Source organism: Phyllobates terribilis, unplaced genomic scaffold (assembly GCF_046119375.1).
Source record: "Phyllobates terribilis strain yellow unplaced genomic scaffold, ASM4611937v1 Scaffold_1090__1_contigs__length_425415, whole genome shotgun sequence".
NCBI classification, from domain to species: domain Eukaryota; kingdom Metazoa; phylum Chordata; class Amphibia; order Anura; family Dendrobatidae; genus Phyllobates; species Phyllobates terribilis.
In genome coordinates this window covers 132,757-148,243 of record NW_027363850.1, presented here as the reverse complement: position 1 = coordinate 148,243, position 15,487 = coordinate 132,757, and the positions used below count along the sequence as shown (strand labels likewise).

General features: G+C 45.1%; 12 non-coding genes across 12 annotated transcripts; all 12 read left to right on the top strand.

The window, feature by feature from the left end:
- Nucleotides 1-380: 380 nt before the first annotated feature.
- Nucleotides 381-571, top strand: LOC141242810 (U2 spliceosomal RNA). Its single transcript, XR_012307171.1, has one exon. It is a non-coding gene; the product is annotated as a U2 spliceosomal RNA (small nuclear RNA).
- A 1,121-nt stretch (nt 572-1,692) lies between these two features.
- Nucleotides 1,693-1,883, top strand: LOC141242809 (U2 spliceosomal RNA). The gene has a single exon (XR_012307170.1). It is a non-coding gene; the product is annotated as a U2 spliceosomal RNA (small nuclear RNA).
- A 1,121-nt stretch (nt 1,884-3,004) lies between these two features.
- Nucleotides 3,005-3,195, top strand: LOC141242940 (U2 spliceosomal RNA). The gene has a single exon (XR_012307293.1). It is a non-coding gene; the product is annotated as a U2 spliceosomal RNA (small nuclear RNA).
- A 1,121-nt stretch (nt 3,196-4,316) lies between these two features.
- LOC141242808 (U2 spliceosomal RNA) lies at nt 4,317-4,507 on the top strand. Its single transcript, XR_012307169.1, has one exon. It is a non-coding gene; the product is annotated as a U2 spliceosomal RNA (small nuclear RNA).
- Nucleotides 4,508-5,631: 1,124 nt separating this feature from the next.
- Nucleotides 5,632-5,821, top strand: LOC141242953 (U2 spliceosomal RNA). Its single transcript, XR_012307305.1, has one exon. It is a non-coding gene; the product is annotated as a U2 spliceosomal RNA (small nuclear RNA).
- A 1,122-nt stretch (nt 5,822-6,943) lies between these two features.
- On the top strand, nt 6,944-7,134 carry LOC141242948 (U2 spliceosomal RNA). The gene has a single exon (XR_012307301.1). It is a non-coding gene; the product is annotated as a U2 spliceosomal RNA (small nuclear RNA).
- A 1,120-nt stretch (nt 7,135-8,254) lies between these two features.
- LOC141242807 (U2 spliceosomal RNA) lies at nt 8,255-8,445 on the top strand. The gene has a single exon (XR_012307168.1). It is a non-coding gene; the product is annotated as a U2 spliceosomal RNA (small nuclear RNA).
- A 1,119-nt stretch (nt 8,446-9,564) lies between these two features.
- Nucleotides 9,565-9,754, top strand: LOC141242952 (U2 spliceosomal RNA). Its single transcript, XR_012307304.1, has one exon. It is a non-coding gene; the product is annotated as a U2 spliceosomal RNA (small nuclear RNA).
- A 1,121-nt stretch (nt 9,755-10,875) lies between these two features.
- LOC141242805 (U2 spliceosomal RNA) lies at nt 10,876-11,066 on the top strand. Its single transcript, XR_012307166.1, has one exon. It is a non-coding gene; the product is annotated as a U2 spliceosomal RNA (small nuclear RNA).
- Nucleotides 11,067-12,186: 1,120 nt separating this feature from the next.
- LOC141242804 (U2 spliceosomal RNA) lies at nt 12,187-12,377 on the top strand. The gene has a single exon (XR_012307165.1). It is a non-coding gene; the product is annotated as a U2 spliceosomal RNA (small nuclear RNA).
- A 1,124-nt stretch (nt 12,378-13,501) lies between these two features.
- LOC141242803 (U2 spliceosomal RNA) lies at nt 13,502-13,692 on the top strand. Its single transcript, XR_012307164.1, has one exon. It is a non-coding gene; the product is annotated as a U2 spliceosomal RNA (small nuclear RNA).
- A 1,124-nt stretch (nt 13,693-14,816) lies between these two features.
- Nucleotides 14,817-15,007, top strand: LOC141242923 (U2 spliceosomal RNA). The gene has a single exon (XR_012307277.1). It is a non-coding gene; the product is annotated as a U2 spliceosomal RNA (small nuclear RNA).
- Nucleotides 15,008-15,487: the final 480 nt, after the last annotated feature.

Genomic DNA, 15,487 nt, shown 5'->3' with positions numbered 1-15,487 from the left:
ACAGCAGCAGCCACCTTCAGTCTGCTGCTGGACAGCCAGCAGCAGCAGCAGCAGGAGAGGTAATTAATCAGCAACCCTCCTGCTAAGGGTAGACAGCTGCTCGTTCCACCCCCCCCCCCCGCCTTAATTGGTTCTCCTCCCTTCCAACGGTGTTGAGGCGGGTGGGAACAGCCGGGGGTTGAGGGTACTGTGCTAAAAGAGGTGGAGTTATGCAGATCTAAAACGCGTGGATTGCAGCAGCAGCAAGCTGAAAAGTGCAGGCATGTGAGGGATCTAGAGGTTGACAGCATGTCTTCTTAACGGGAGTCCAGGTGGCCATCTCCACAAATGGACTTTTCAGAATCCTTGGGTGGCACCGTAGTCGGAAACCAATTCTGGTTATCGCTTCTCGGCCTTTTGGCTAAGATCAAGTGTAGTATCTGTTCTTATCAGTTTAATATCTGATACGTCCCCTATCTGGGGACCATATATTAAATGGATTTTTAGAACAGGGAGATGGAAAAAGAGCTTGCTCTGTCCACTCCACGCATTGACCTGGTATTGCAGTATCTCCAGGACCGGTGCACCCCTTCTTTAATGCAGTTTCTAAAATCAGAAAGAATTGAATTCAATGCTTTTTGTTCATTTTGCTTGTTTGTCGGATTTTGGGATGGACTCTTTGGCTTTGCTTTTCTTCTCCTCATTGGATTTTTCATGTTAAAAGTTGCAGAAGCCAGATGACAAGCTCATTTTGGTTCAACTTCAGCAACTGTGCATTGCATTGCCATGTAATGTAATGTAATGCAATGCTATCTATCTAGCTCTCCCTCTATACTTCCTTTTGGATAAACAGACATATTAGGCAAGCATTTTGGAGCTTTCACCTAAATAACTACAGGTGGTGAGATAAGCTGCACAATATAATTGACCTTTCAGTATATTGTTGCACACACACCATCTATTTAGCAAATGCCCTTGTTATCAACAGCAGCCTTTTAAACTCACCTGAGCTAACAGGTATGTGAGCTGGTTACTCTGCTGCGCTTAAAATTTCTTTTTTGGTTTGCTACAATGCCTTTTCTGAAACGTTGTCTCCCTCTGCTGGAACACTGACTTCTTTCATTTAATGCCTGCAGACTATAAAAGAGAAACCAACCCAAAAAGTTTGGTTGATTAGTCTGTGGCATTCTTTTAAACTGTTGCTTATGGCGGTCTCTGTGAGCTTCTCAGTGACATTCAGCCATCCAGGTATCCCGCCTGCAGTAGACGGAATGTGGCAATGGAACGCTGGCTGCGCGTGTCATAATAGGCTCTGAGCCTTTATATACCTGCGCACAGCAGCAGCCACCTTCAGTCTGCTGCTGGACAGCCAGCAGCAGCAGCAGCAGGAGAGGTAATTAATCAGCAACCCTCCTGCTAAGGGTAGACAGCTGCTCGTTCCACCCCCCCCCCCGCCTTAATTGGTTCTCCTCCCTTCCAGCGGTGTTGAGGCGGGTGGGAACAGCCGGGGGTTGAGGGTACTGTGCTAAAAGAGGTGGAGTTATGCAGATCTAAAACGCGTGGATTGCAGCAGCAGCAAGCCGAAAAGTGCAGGCATGTGAGGGATCTAGAGGTTGACAGCATGTCTTCTTAACGGGAGTCCAGGTGGCCATCTCCACAAATGGACTTTTCAGAATCCTTGGGTGGCACCGTAGTCGGAAACCAATTCTGGTTATCGCTTCTCGGCCTTTTGGCTAAGATCAAGTGTAGTATCTGTTCTTATCAGTTTAATATCTGATACGTCCCCTATCTGGGGACCATATATTAAATGGATTTTTAGAACAGGGAGATGGAAAAAGAGCTTGCTCTGTCCACTCCACGCATTGACCTGGTATTGCAGTATCTCCAGGACCGGTGCACCCCTTCTTTAATGCAGTTTCTAAAATCAGAAAGAATTGAATTCAATGCTTTTTGTTCATTTTGCTTGTTTGTCGGATTTTGGGATGGACTCTTTGGCTTTGCTTTTCTTCTCCTCATTGGATTTTTCATGTTAAAAGTTGCAGAAGCCAGATGACAAGCTCATTTTGGTTCAACTTCAGCAACTGTGCATTGCATTGCCATGTAATGTAATGTAATGCAATGCTATCTATCTAGCTCTCCCTCTATACTTCCTTTTGGATAAACAGACATATTAGGCAAGCATTTTGGAGCTTTCACCTAAATAACTACAGGTGGTGAGATAAGCTGCACAATATAATTGACCTTTCAGTATATTGTTGCACACACACCATCTATTTAGCAAATGCCCTTGTTATCAACAGCAGCCTTTTAAACTCACCTGAGCTAACAGGTATGTGAGCTGGTTACTCTGCTGCGCTTAAAATTTCTTTTTTGGTTTGCTACAATGCCTTTTCTGAAACGTTGTCTCCCTCTGCTGGAACACTGACTTCTTTCATTTAATGCCTGCAGACTATAAAAGAGAAACCAACCCAAAAAGTTTGGTTGATTAGTCTGTGGCATTCTTTTAAACTGTTGCTTATGGCGGTCTCTGTGAGCTTCTCAGTGACATTCAGCCATCCAGGTATCCCGCCTGCAGTAGACGGAATGTGGCAATGGAACGCTGGCTGCGCGTGTCATAATAGGCTCTGAGCCTTTATATACCTGCGCACAGCAGCAGCCACCTTCAGTCTGCTGCTGGACAGCCAGCAGCAGCAGCAGCAGGAGAGGTAATTAATCAGCAACCCTCCTGCTAAGGGTAGACAGCTGCTCGTTCCACCCCCCCCCCCGCCTTAATTGGTTCTCCTCCCTTCCAACGGTGTTGAGGCGGGTGGGAACAGCCGGGGGTTGAGGGTACTGTGCTAAAAGAGGTGGAGTTATGCAGATCTAAAACGCGTGGATTGCAGCAGCAGCAAGCCGAAAAGTGCAGGCATGTGAGGGATCTAGAGGTTGACAGCATGTCTTCTTAACGGGAGTCCAGGTGGCCATCTCCACAAATGGACTTTTCAGAATCCTTGGGTGGCACCGTAGTCGGAAACCAATTCTGGTTATCGCTTCTCGGCCTTTTGGCTAAGATCAAGTGTAGTATCTGTTCTTATCAGTTTAATATCTGATACGTCCCCTATCTGGGGATCATATATTAAATGGATTTTTAGAACAGGGAGATGGAAAAAGAGCTTGCTCTGTCCACTCCACGCATTGACCTGGTATTGCAGTATCTCCAGGACCGGTGCACCCCTTCTTTAATGCAGTTTCTAAAATCAGAAAGAATTGAATTCAATGCTTTTTGTTCATTTTGCTTGTTTGTCGGATTTTGGGATGGACTCTTTGGCTTTGCTTTTCTTCTCCTCATTGGATTTTTCATGTTAAAAGTTGCAGAAGCCAGATGACAAGCTCATTTTGGTTCAACTTCAGCAACTGTGCATTGCATTGCCATGTAATGTAATGTAATGCAATGCTATCTATCTAGCTCTCCCTCTATACTTCCTTTTGGATAAACAGACATATTAGGCAAGCATTTTGGAGCTTTCACCTAAATAACTACAGGTGGTGAGATAAGCTGCACAATATAATTGACCTTTCAGTATATTGTTGCACACACACCATCTATTTAGCAAATGCCCTTGTTATCAACAGCAGCCTTTTAAACTCACCTGAGCTAACAGGTATGTGAGATGGTTACTCTGCTGCGCTTAAAATTTCTTTTTTGGTTTGCTACAATGCCTTTTCTGAAACGTTGTCTCCCTCTGCTGGAACACTGACTTCTTTCATTTAATGCCTGCAGACTATAAAAGAGAAACCAACCCAAAAAGTTTGGTTGATTAGTCTGTGGCATTCTTTTAAACTGTTGCTTATGGCGGTCTCTGTGAGCTTCTCAGTGACATTCAGCCATCCAGGTATCCCGCCTGCAGTAGACGGAATGTGGCAATGGAACGCTGGCTGCGCGTGTCATAATAGGCTCTGAGCCTTTATATACCTGCGCACAGCAGCAGCCACCTTCAGTCTGCTGCTGGACAGCCAGCAGCAGCAGCAGCAGGAGAGGTAATTAATCAGCAACCCTCCTGCTAAGGGTAGACAGCTGCTCGTTCCACCCCCCCCCCCGCCTTAATTGGTTCTCCTCCCTTCCAACGGTGTTGAGGCGGGTGGGAACAGCCGGGGGTTGAGGGTACTGTGCTAAAAGAGGTGGAGTTATGCAGATCTAAAACGCGTGGATTGCAGCAGCAGCAAGCCGAAAAGTGCAGGCATGTGAGGGATCTAGAGGTTGACAGCATGTCTTCTTAACGGGAGTCCAGGTGGCCATCTCCACAAATGGACTTTTCAGAATCCTTGGGTGGCACCGTAGTCGGAAACCAATTCTGGTTATCGCTTCTCGGCCTTTTGGCTAAGATCAAGTGTAGTATCTGTTCTTATCAGTTTAATATCTGATACGTCCCCTATCTGGGGACCATATATTAAATGGATTTTTAGAACAGGGAGATGGAAAAAGAGCTTGCTCTGTCCACTCCACGCATTGACCTGGTATTGCAGTATCTCCAGGACCGGTGCACCCCTTCTTTAATGCAGTTTCTAAAATCAGAAAGAATTGATTTCAATGCTTTTTGTTCATTTTGCTTGTTTGTCGGATTTTGGGATGGACTCTTTGGCTTTGCTTTTCTTCTCCTCATTGGATTTTTCATGTTAAAAGTTGCAGAAGCCAGATGACAAGCTCATTTTGGTTCAACTTCAGCAACTGTGCATTGCATTGCCATGTAATGTAATGTAATGCAATGCTATCTATCTAGCTCTCCCTCTATACTTCCTTTTGGATAAACAGACATATTAGGCAAGCATTTTGGAGCTTTCACCTAAATAACTACAGGTGGTGAGATAAGCTGCACAATATAATTGACCTTTCAGTATATTGTTGCACACACACCATCTATTTAGCAAATGCCCTTGTTATCAACAGCAGCCTTTTAAACTCACCTGAGCTAACAGGTATGTGAGCTGGTTACTCTGCTGCGCTTAAAATTTCTTTTTTGGTTTGCTACAATGCCTTTTCTGAAACGTTGTCTCCCTCTGCTGGAACACTGACTTCTTTCATTTAATGCCTGCAGACTATAAAAGAGAAACCAACCCAAAAAGTTTGGTTTATTAGTCTGTGGCATTCTTTTAAACTGTTGCTTATGGCGGTCTCTGTGAGCTTCTCAGTGACATTCAGCCATCCAGGTATCCCGCCTGCAGTAGACGGAATGTGGCAATGGAACGCTGGCTGCGCGTGTCATAATAGGCTCTGAGCCTTTATATACCTGCGCACAGCAGCAGCCACCTTCAGTCTGCTGCTGGACAGCCAGCAGCAGCAGCAGCAGGAGAGGTAATTAATCAGCAACCCTCCTGCTAAGGGTAGACAGCTGCTCGTTCCACCCCCCCCCCCCCCGCCTTAATTGGTTCTCCTCCCTTCCAACGGTGTTGAGGCGGGTGGGAACAGCCGGGGGTTGAGGGTACTGTGCTAAAAGAGGTGGAGTTATGCAGATCTAAAACGCGTGGATTGCAGCAGCAGCAAGCCGAAAAGTGCAGGCATGTGAGGGATCTAGAGGTTGACAGCATGTCTTCTTAACGGGAGTCCAGGTGGCCATCTCCACAAATGGACTTTTCAGAATCCTTGGGTGGCACCGTAGTCGGAAACCAATTCTGGTTATCGCTTCTCGGCCTTTTGGCTAAGATCAAGTGTAGTATCTGTTCTTATCAGTTTAATATCTGATACGTCCCCTATCTGGGGACCATATATTAAATGGATTTTTAGAACAGGGAGATGGAAAAGAGCTTGCTCTGTCCACTCCACGCATTGACCTGGTATTGCAGTATCTCCAGGACCGGTGCACCCCTTCTTTAATGCAGTTTCTAAAATCAGAAAGAATTGAATTCAATGCTTTTTGTTCATTTTGCTTGTTTGTCGGATTTTGGGATGGACTCTTTGGCTTTGCTTTTTTTCTCCTCATTGGATTTTTCATGTTAAAAGTTGCAGAAGCCAGATGAGAAGCTCATTTTGGTTCAACTTCAGCAACTGTGCATTGCATTGCCATGTAATGTAATGTAATGCAATGCTATCTATCTAGCTCTCCCTCTATACTTCCTTTTGGATAAACAGACATATTAGGCAAGCATTTTGGAGCTTTCACCTAAATAACTACAGGTGGTGAGATAAGCTGCACAATATAATTGACCTTTCAGTATATTGTTGCACACACACCATCTATTTAGCAAATGCCCTTGTTATCAACAGCAGCCTTTTAAACTCACCTGAGCTAACAGGTATGTGAGCTGGTTACTCTGCTGCGCTTAAAATTTCTTTTTTGGTTTGCTACAATGCCTTTTCTGAAACGTTGTCTCCCTCTGCTGGAACACTGACTTCTTTCATTTAATGCCTGCAGACTATAAAAGAGAAACCAACCCAAAAAGTTTGGTTGATTAGTCTGTGGCATTCTTTTAAACTGTTGCTTATGGCGGTCTCTGTGAGCTTCTCAGTGACATTCAGCCATCCAGGTATCCCGCCTGCAGTAGACGGAATGTGGCAATGGAACGCTGGCTGCGCGTGTCATAATAGGCTCTGAGCCTTTATATACCTGCGCACAGCAGCAGCCACCTTCAGTCTGCTGCTGGACAGCCAGCAGCAGCAGCAGCAGGAGAGGTAATTAATCAGCAACCCTCCTGCTAAGGGTAGACAGCTGCTCGTTCCACCCCCCCCCCCCGCCTTAATTGGTTCTCCTCCCTTCAAACGGTGTTGAGGCGGGTGGGAACAGCCGGGGGTTGAGGGTACTGTGCTAAAAGAGGTGGAGTTATGCAGATCTAAAACGCGTGGATTGCAGCAGCAGCAAGCCGAAAAGTGCAGGCATGTGAGGGATCTAGAGGTTGACAGCATGTCTTCTTAACGGGAGTCCAGGTGGCCATCTCCACAAATGGACTTTTCAGAATCCTTGGGTGGCACCGTAGTCGGAAACCAATTCTGGTTATCGCTTCTCGGCCTTTTGGCTAAGATCAAGTGTAGAATCTGTTCTTATCAGTTTAATATCTGATACGTCCCCTATCTGGGGACCATATATTAAATGGATTTTTAGAACAGGGAGATGGAAAAAGAGCTTGCTCTGTCCACTCCACGCATTGACCTGGTATTGCAGTATCTCCAGGACCGGTGCACCCCTTCTTTAATGCAGTTTCTAAAATCAGAAAGAATTGAATTCAATGCTTTTTGTTCATTTTGCTTGTTTGTCGGATTTTGGGATGGACTCTTTGGCTTTGCTTTTCTTCTCCTCATTGGATTTTTCATGTTAAAAGTTGCAGAAGCCAGATGACAAGCTCATTTTGGTTCAACTTCAGCAACTGTGCATTGCATTGCCATGTAATGTAATGTAATGCAATGCTATCTATCTAGCTCTCCCTCTATACTTCCTTTTGGATAAACAGACATATTAGGCAAGCATTTTGGAGCTTTCACCTAAATAACTACAGGTGGTGAGATAAGCTGCACAATATAATTGACCTTTCAGTATATTGTTGCACACACACCATCTATTTAGCAAATGCCCTTGTTATCAACAGCAGCCTTTTAAACTCACCTGAGCTAACAGGTATGTGAGCTGGTTACTCTGCTGCGCTTAAAATTTCTTTTTTGGTTTGCTACAATGCCTTTTCTGAAACGTTGTCTCCCTCTGCTGGAACACTGACTTCTTTCATTTAATGCCTGCAGACTATAAAAGAGAAACCAACCCAAAAAGTTTGGTTGATTAGTCTGTGGCATTCTTTTAAACTGTTGCTTATGGCGGTCTCTGTGAGCTTCTCAGTGACATTCAGCCATCCAGGTATCCCGCCTGCAGTAGACGGAATGTGGCAATGGAACGCTGGCTGCGCGTGTCATAATAGGCTCTGAGCCTTTATATACCTGCGCACAGCAGCAGCCACCTTCAGTCTGCTGCTGGACAGCCAGCAGCAGCAGCAGCAGGAGAGGTAATTAATCAGCAACCCTCCTGCTAAGGGTAGACAGCTGATCGTTCCACCCCCCCCCCGCCTTAATTGGTTCTCCTCCCTTCCAACGGTGTTGAGGCGGGTGGGAACAGCCGGGGTTTGAGGGTACTGTGCTAAAAGAGGTGGAGTTATGCAGATCTAAAACGCGTGGATTGCAGCAGCAGCAAGCCGAAAAGTGCAGGCATGTGAGGGATCTAGAGGTTGACAGCATGTCTTCTTAACGGGAGTCCAGGTGGCCATCTCCACAAATGGACTTTTCAGAATCCTTGGGTGGCACCGTAGTCGGAAACCAATTCTGGTTATCGCTTCTCGGCCTTTTGGCTAAGATCAAGTGTAGTATCTGTTCTTATCAGTTTAATATCTGATACGTCCCCTATCTGGGGACCATATATTAAATGGATTTTTAGAACAGGGAGATGGAAAAAGAGCTTGCTCTGTCCACTCCACGCATTGACCTGGTATTGCAGTATCTCCAGGACCGGTGCACCCCTTCTTTAATGCAGTTTCTAAAATCAGAAAGAATTGAATTCAATGCTTTTTGTTCATTTTGCTTGTTTGTCGGATTTTGGGATGGACTCTTTGGCTTTGCTTTTCTTCTCCTCATTGGATTTTTCATGTTAAAAGTTGCAGAAGCCAGATGACAAGCTCATTTTGGTTCAACTTCAGCAACTGTGCATTGCATTGCCATGTAATGTAATGTAATGCAATGCTATCTATCTAGCTCTCCCTCTATACTTCCTTTTGGATAAACAGACATATTAGACAAGCATTTTGGAGCTTTCACCTAAATAACTACAGGTGGTGAGATAAGCTGCACAATATAATTGACCTTTCAATATATTGTTGCACACACACCATCTATTTAGCAAATGCCCTTGTTATCAACAGCAGCCTTTTAAACTCACCTGAGCTAACAGGTATGTGAGATGGTTACTCTGCTGCGCTTAAAATTTCTTTTTTGGTTTGCTACAATGCCTTTTCTGAAACGTTGTCTCCCTCTGCTGGAACACTGACTTCTTTCATTTAATGCCTGCAGACTATAAAAGAGAAACCAACCCAAAAAGTTTGGTTGATTAGTCTGTGGCATTCTTTTAAACTGTTGCTTATGGCGGTCTCTGTGAGCTTCTCAGTGACATTCAGCCATCCAGGTATCCCGCCTGCAGTAGACGGAATGTGGCAATGGAACGCTGGCTGCGCGTGTCATAATAGGCTCTGAGCCTTTATATACCTGCGCACAGCAGCAGCCACCTTCAGTCTGCTGCTGGACAGCCAGCAGCAGCAGCAGCAGGAGAGGTAATTAATCAGCAACCCTCCTGCTAAGGGTAGACAGCTGCTCGTTCCACCCCCCCCCGCCTTAATTGGTTCTCCTCCCTTCCAACGGTGTTGAGGCGGGTGGGAACAGCCGGGGGTTGAGGGTACTGTGCTAAAAGAGGTGGAGTTATGCAGATCTAAAACGCGTGGATTGCAGCAGCAGCAAACCGAAAAGTGCAGGCATGTGAGGGATCTAGAGGTTGACAGCATGTCTTCTTAACGGGAGTCCAGGTGGCCATCTCCACAAATGGACTTTTCAGAATCCTTGGGTGGCACCGTAGTCGGAAACCAATTCTGGTTATCGCTTCTCGGCCTTTTGGCTAAGATCAAGTGTAGTATCTGTTCTTATCAGTTTAATATCTGATACGTCCCCTATCTGGGGACCATATATTAAATGGATTTTTAGAACAGGGAGATGGAAAAGAGCTTGCTCTGTCCACTCCACGCATTGACCTGGTATTGCAGTATCTCCAGGACCGGTGCACCCCTTCTTTAATGCAGTTTCTAAAATCAGAAAGAATTGAATTCAATGCTTTTTGTTCATTTTGCTTGTTTGTCGGATTTTGGGATGGACTCTTTGGATTTGCTTTTCTTCTCCTCATTGGATTTTTCATGTTAAAAGTTGCAGAAGCCAGATGACAAGCTCATTTTGGTTCAACTTCAGCAACTGTGCATTGCATTGCCATGTAATGTAATGTAATGCAATGCTATCTATCTAGCTCTCCCTCTATACTTCCTTTTGGATAAACAGACATATTAGGCAAGCATTTTGGAGCTTTCACCTAAATAACTACAGGTGGTGAGATAAGCTGCACAATATAATTGACCTTCCAGTATATTGTTGCACACACACCATCTATTTAGCAAATGCCCTTGTTATCAACAGCAGCCTTTTAAACTCACCTGAGCTAACAGGTATGTGAGCTGGTTACTCTGCTGCGCTTAAAATTTCTTTTTTGGTTTGCTACAATGCCTTTTCTGAAACGTTGTCTCCCTCTGCTGGAACACTGACTTCTTTCATTTAATGCCTGCAGACTATAAAAGAGAAACCAACCCAAAAAGTTTGGTTGATTAGTCTGTGGCATTCTTTTAAACTGTTGCTTATGGCGGTCTCTGTGAGCTTCTCAGTGACATTCAGCCATCCAGGTATCCCGCCTGCAGTAGACGGAATGTGGCAATGGAACGCTGGCTGCGCGTGTCATAATAGGCTCTGAGCCTTTATATACCTGCGCACAGCAGCAGCCACCTTCAGTCTGCTGCTGGACAGCCAGCAGCAGCAGCAGCAGGAGAGGTAATTAATCAGCAACCCTCCTGCTAAGGGTAGACAGCTGCTCGTTCCACCCCCCCCCCCGCCTTAATTGGTTCTCCTCCCTTCCAACGGTGTTGAGGCGGGTGGGAACAGCCGGGGGTTGAGGGTACTGTGCTAAAAGAGGTGGAGTTATGCAGATCTAAAACGCGTGGATTGCAGCAGCAGCAAGCCGAAAAGTGCAGGCATGTGAGGGATCTAGAGGTTGACAGCATGTCTTCTTAACGGGAGTCCAGGTGGCCATCTCCACAAATGGACTTTTCAGAATCCTTGGGTGGCACCGTAGTCGGAAACCAATTCTGGTTATCGCTTCTCGGCCTTTTGGCTAAGATCAAGTGTAGTATCTGTTCTTATCAGTTTAATATCTGATACGTCCCCTATCTGGGGACCATATATTAAATGGATTTTTAGAACAGGGAGATGGAAAAAGAGCTTGCTCTGTCCACTCCACGCATTGACCTGGTATTGCAGTATCTCCAGGACCGGTGCACCCCTTCTTTAATGCAGTTTCTAAAATCAGAAAGAATTGAATTCAATGCTTTTTGTTCATTTTGCTTGTTTGTCGGATTTTGGGATGGACTCTTTGGCTTTGCTTTTCTTCTCCTCATTGGATTTTTCATGTTAAAAGTTGCAGAAGCCAGATGACAAGCTCATTTTGGTTCAACTTCAGCAACTGTGCATTGCATTGCCATGTAATGTAATGTAATGCAATGCTATCTATCTAGCTCTCCCTCTATACTTCCTTTTGGATAAACAGACATATTAGACAAGCATTTTGGAGCTTTCACCTAAATAACTACAGGTGGTGAGATAAGCTGCACAATATAATTGACCTTTCAGTATATTGTTGCACACACACCATCTATTTAGCAAATGCCCTTGTTATCAACAGCAGCCTTTTAAACTCACCTGAGCTAACAGGTATGTGAGATGGTTACTCTGCTGCGCTTAAAATTTCTTTTTTGGTTTGCTACAATGCCTTTTCTGAAACGTTGTCTCCCTCTGCTGGAACACTGACTTCTTTCATTTAATGCCTGCAGACTATAAAAGAGAAACCAACCCAAAAAGTTTGGTTGATTAGTCTGTGGCATTCTTTTAAACTGTTGCTTATGGCGGTCTCTGTGAGCTTCTCAGTGACATTCAGCCATCCAGGTATCCCGCCTGCAGTAGACGGAATGTGGCAATGGAACGCTGGCTGCGCGTGTCATAATAGGCTCTGAGCCTTTATATACCTGCGCACAGCAGCAGCCACCTTCAGTCTGCTGCTGGACAGCCAGCAGCAGCAGCAGCAGGAGAGGTAATTAATCAGCAACCCTCCTGCTAAGGATAGACAGCTGCTCGTTCCACCCCCCCCCCACCTTAATTGGTTCTCCTCCCTTCCAACGGTGTTGAGGCGGGTGGGAACAGCCGGGGGTTGAGGGTACTGTGCTAAAAGAGGTGGAGTTATGCAGATCTAAAACGCGTGGATTGCAGCAGCAGCAAGCCGAAAAGTGCAGGCATGTGAGGGATCTAGAGGTTGACAGCATGTCTTCTTAACGGGAGTCCAGGTGGCCATCTCCACAAATGGACTTTTCAGAATCCTTGGGTGGCACCGTAGTCGGAAACCAATTCTGGTTATCGCTTCTCGGCCTTTTGGCTAAGATCAAGTGTAGTATCTGTTCTTATCAGTTTAATATCTGATACGTCCCCTATCTGGGGACCATATATTAAATGGATTTTTAGAACAGGGAGATGGAAAAAGAGCTTGCTCTGTCCACTCCACGCATTGACCTGGTATTGCAGTATCTCCAGGACCGGTGCACCCCTTCTTTAATGCAGTTTCTAAAATCAGAAAGAATTGAATTCAATGCTTTTTGTTCATTTTGCTTGTTTGTCGGATTTTGGGATGGACTCTTTGGCTTTGCTTTTCTTCTCCTCATTGGATTTTTCATGTTAAAAGTTGCAGAAGCCAGATGACAAGCTCATTTTGGTTCAACTTCAGCAACTGTGCATTGCATTGCCATGTAATGTAATGTAATGCAATGCTATCTATCTAGCTCTCCCTCTATACTTCCTTTTGGATAAACAGACATATTAGGCAAGCATTTTGGAGCTTTCACCTAAATAACTACAGGTGGTGAGATAAGCTGCACAATATAATTGACCTTTCAGTATATTGTTGCACACACACCATCTATTTAGCAAATGCCCTTGTTATCAACAGCAGCCTTTTAAACTCACCTGAGCTAACAGGTATGTGAGCTGGTTACTCTGCTGCGCTTAAAATTTCTTTTTTGGTTTGCTACAATGCCTTTTCTGAAACGTTGTCTCCCTCTGCTGGAACACTGACTTCTTTCATTTAATGCCTGCAGACTATAAAAGAGAAACCAACCCAAAAAGTTTGGTTGATTAGTCTGTGGCATTCTTTTAAACTGTTGCTTATGGCGGTCTCTGTGAGCTTCTCAGTGACATTCAGCCATCCAGGTATCCCGCCTGCAGTAGACGGAATGTGGCAATGGAACGCTGGCTGCGCGTGTCATAATAGGCTCTGAGCCTTTATATACCTGCGCACAGCAGCAGCCACCTTCAGTCTGCTGCTGGACAGCCAGCAGCAGCAGCAGCAGGAGAGGTAATTAATCAGCAACCCTCCTGCTAAGGGTAGACAGCTGCTCGTTCCACCCCCCCCCCCCCCGCCTTAATTGGTTCTCCTCCCTTCCAACGGTGTTGAGGCGGGTGGGAACAGCCGGGGGTTGAGGGTACTGTGCTAAAAGAGGTGGAGTTATGCAGATCTAAAACGCGTGGATTGCAGCAGCAGCAAGCCGAAAAGTGCAGGCATGTGAGGGATCTAGAGGTTGACAGCATGTCTTCTTAACGGGAGTCCAGGTGGCCATCTCCACAAATGGACTTTTCAGAATCCTTGGGTGGCACCGTAGTCGGAAACCAATTCTGGTTATCGCTTCTCGGCCTTTTGGCTAAGATCAAGTGTAGTATCTGTTCTTATCAGTTTAATATCTGATACGTCCCCTATCTGGGGACCATATATTAAATGGATTTTTAGAACAGGGAGATGGAAAAAGAGCTTGCTCTGTCCACTCCACGCATTGACCTGGTATTGCAGTATCTCCAGGACCGGTGCACCCCTTCTTTAATGCAGTTTCTAAAATCAGAAAGAATTGAATTCAATGCTTTTTGTTCATTTTGCTTGTTTGTCGGATTTTGGGATGGACTCTTTGGCTTTGCTTTTCTTCTCCTCATTGGATTTTTCATGTTAAAAGTTGCAGAAGCCAGATGACAAGCTCATTTTGGTTCAACTTCAGCAACTGTGCATTGCATTGCCATGTAATGTAATGTAATGCAATGCTATCTATCTAGCTCTCCCTCTATACTTCCTTTTGGATAAACAGACATATTAGGCAAGCATTTTGGAGCTTTCACCTAAATAACTACAGGTGGTGAGATAAGCTGCACAATATAATTGACCTTTCAGTATATTGTTGCACACACACCATCTATTTAGCAAATGCCCTTGTTATCAACAGCAGCCTTTTAAACTCACCTGAGCTAACAGGTATGTGAGCTGGTTACTCTGCTGCGCTTAAAATTTATTTTTTGGTTTGCTACAATGCCTTTTCTGAAACGTTGTCTCCCTCTGCTGGAACACTGACTTCTTTCATTTAATGCCTGCAGACTATAAAAGAGAAACCAACCCAAAAAGTTTGGTTGATTAGTCTGTGGCATTCTTTTAAACTGTTGCTTATGGCGGTCTCTGTGAGCTTCTCAGTGACATTCAGCCATCCAGGTATCCCGCCTGCAGTAGACGGAATGTGGCAATGGAACGCTGGCTGCGCGTGTCATAATAGGCTCTGAGCCTTTATATACCTGCGCACAGCAGCAGCCACCTTCAGTCTGCTGCTGGACAGCCAGCAGCAGCAGCAGCAGGAGAGGTAATTAATCAGCAACCCTCCTGCTAAGGGTAGACAGCTGCTCGTTCCACCCCCCCCCCCCCCGCCGTAATTGGTTCTCCTCCCTTCCAACGGTGTTGAGGCGGGTGGGAACAGCCGGGGGTTGAGGGTACTGTGCTGAAAGAGGTGGAGTTATGCAGATCTAAAACGCGTGGATTGCAGCAGCAGCAAGCCGAAAAGTGCAGGCATGTGAGGGATCTAGAGGTTGACAGCATGTCTTCTTAACGGGAGTCCAGGTGGCCATCTCCACAAATGGACTTTTCAGAATCCTTGGGTGGCACCGTAGTCGGAAACCAATTCTGGTTATCGCTTCTCGGCCTTTTGGCTAAGATCAAGTGTAGTATCTGTTCTTATCAGTTTAATATCTGATACGTCCCCTATCTGGGGACCATATATTAAATGGATTTTTAGAACAGGGAGATGGAAAAAGAGCTTGCTCTGTCCACTCCATGCATTGACCTGGTATTGCAGTATCTCCAGGACCGGTGCACCCCTTCTTTAATGCAGTTTCTAAAATCAGAAAGAATTGAATTCAATGCTTTTTGTTCATTTTGCTTGTTTGTCGGATTTTGGGATGGACTCTTTGGCTTTGCTTTTCTTCTCCTCATTGGATTTTTCATGTTAAAAGTTGCAGAAGCCAGATGACAAGCTCATTTTGGTTCAACTTCAGCAACTGTGCATTGCATTGCCATGTAATGTAATGTAATGCAATGCTATCTATCTAGCTCTCCCTCTATACTTCCTTTTGGATAAACAGACATATTAGGCAAGCATTTTGGAGCTTTCACCTAAATAACTACAGGTGGTGAGATAAGCTGCACAATATAATTGACCTTTCAGTATATTGTTGCACACACACCATCTATTTAGCAAATGCCCTTGTTATCAACAGCAGCCTTTTAAACTCACCTGAGCTAACAGGTATGTGAGCTGGTTACTCTGCTGCACTTAAAATTTCTTTTTTGGTTTGCTACAA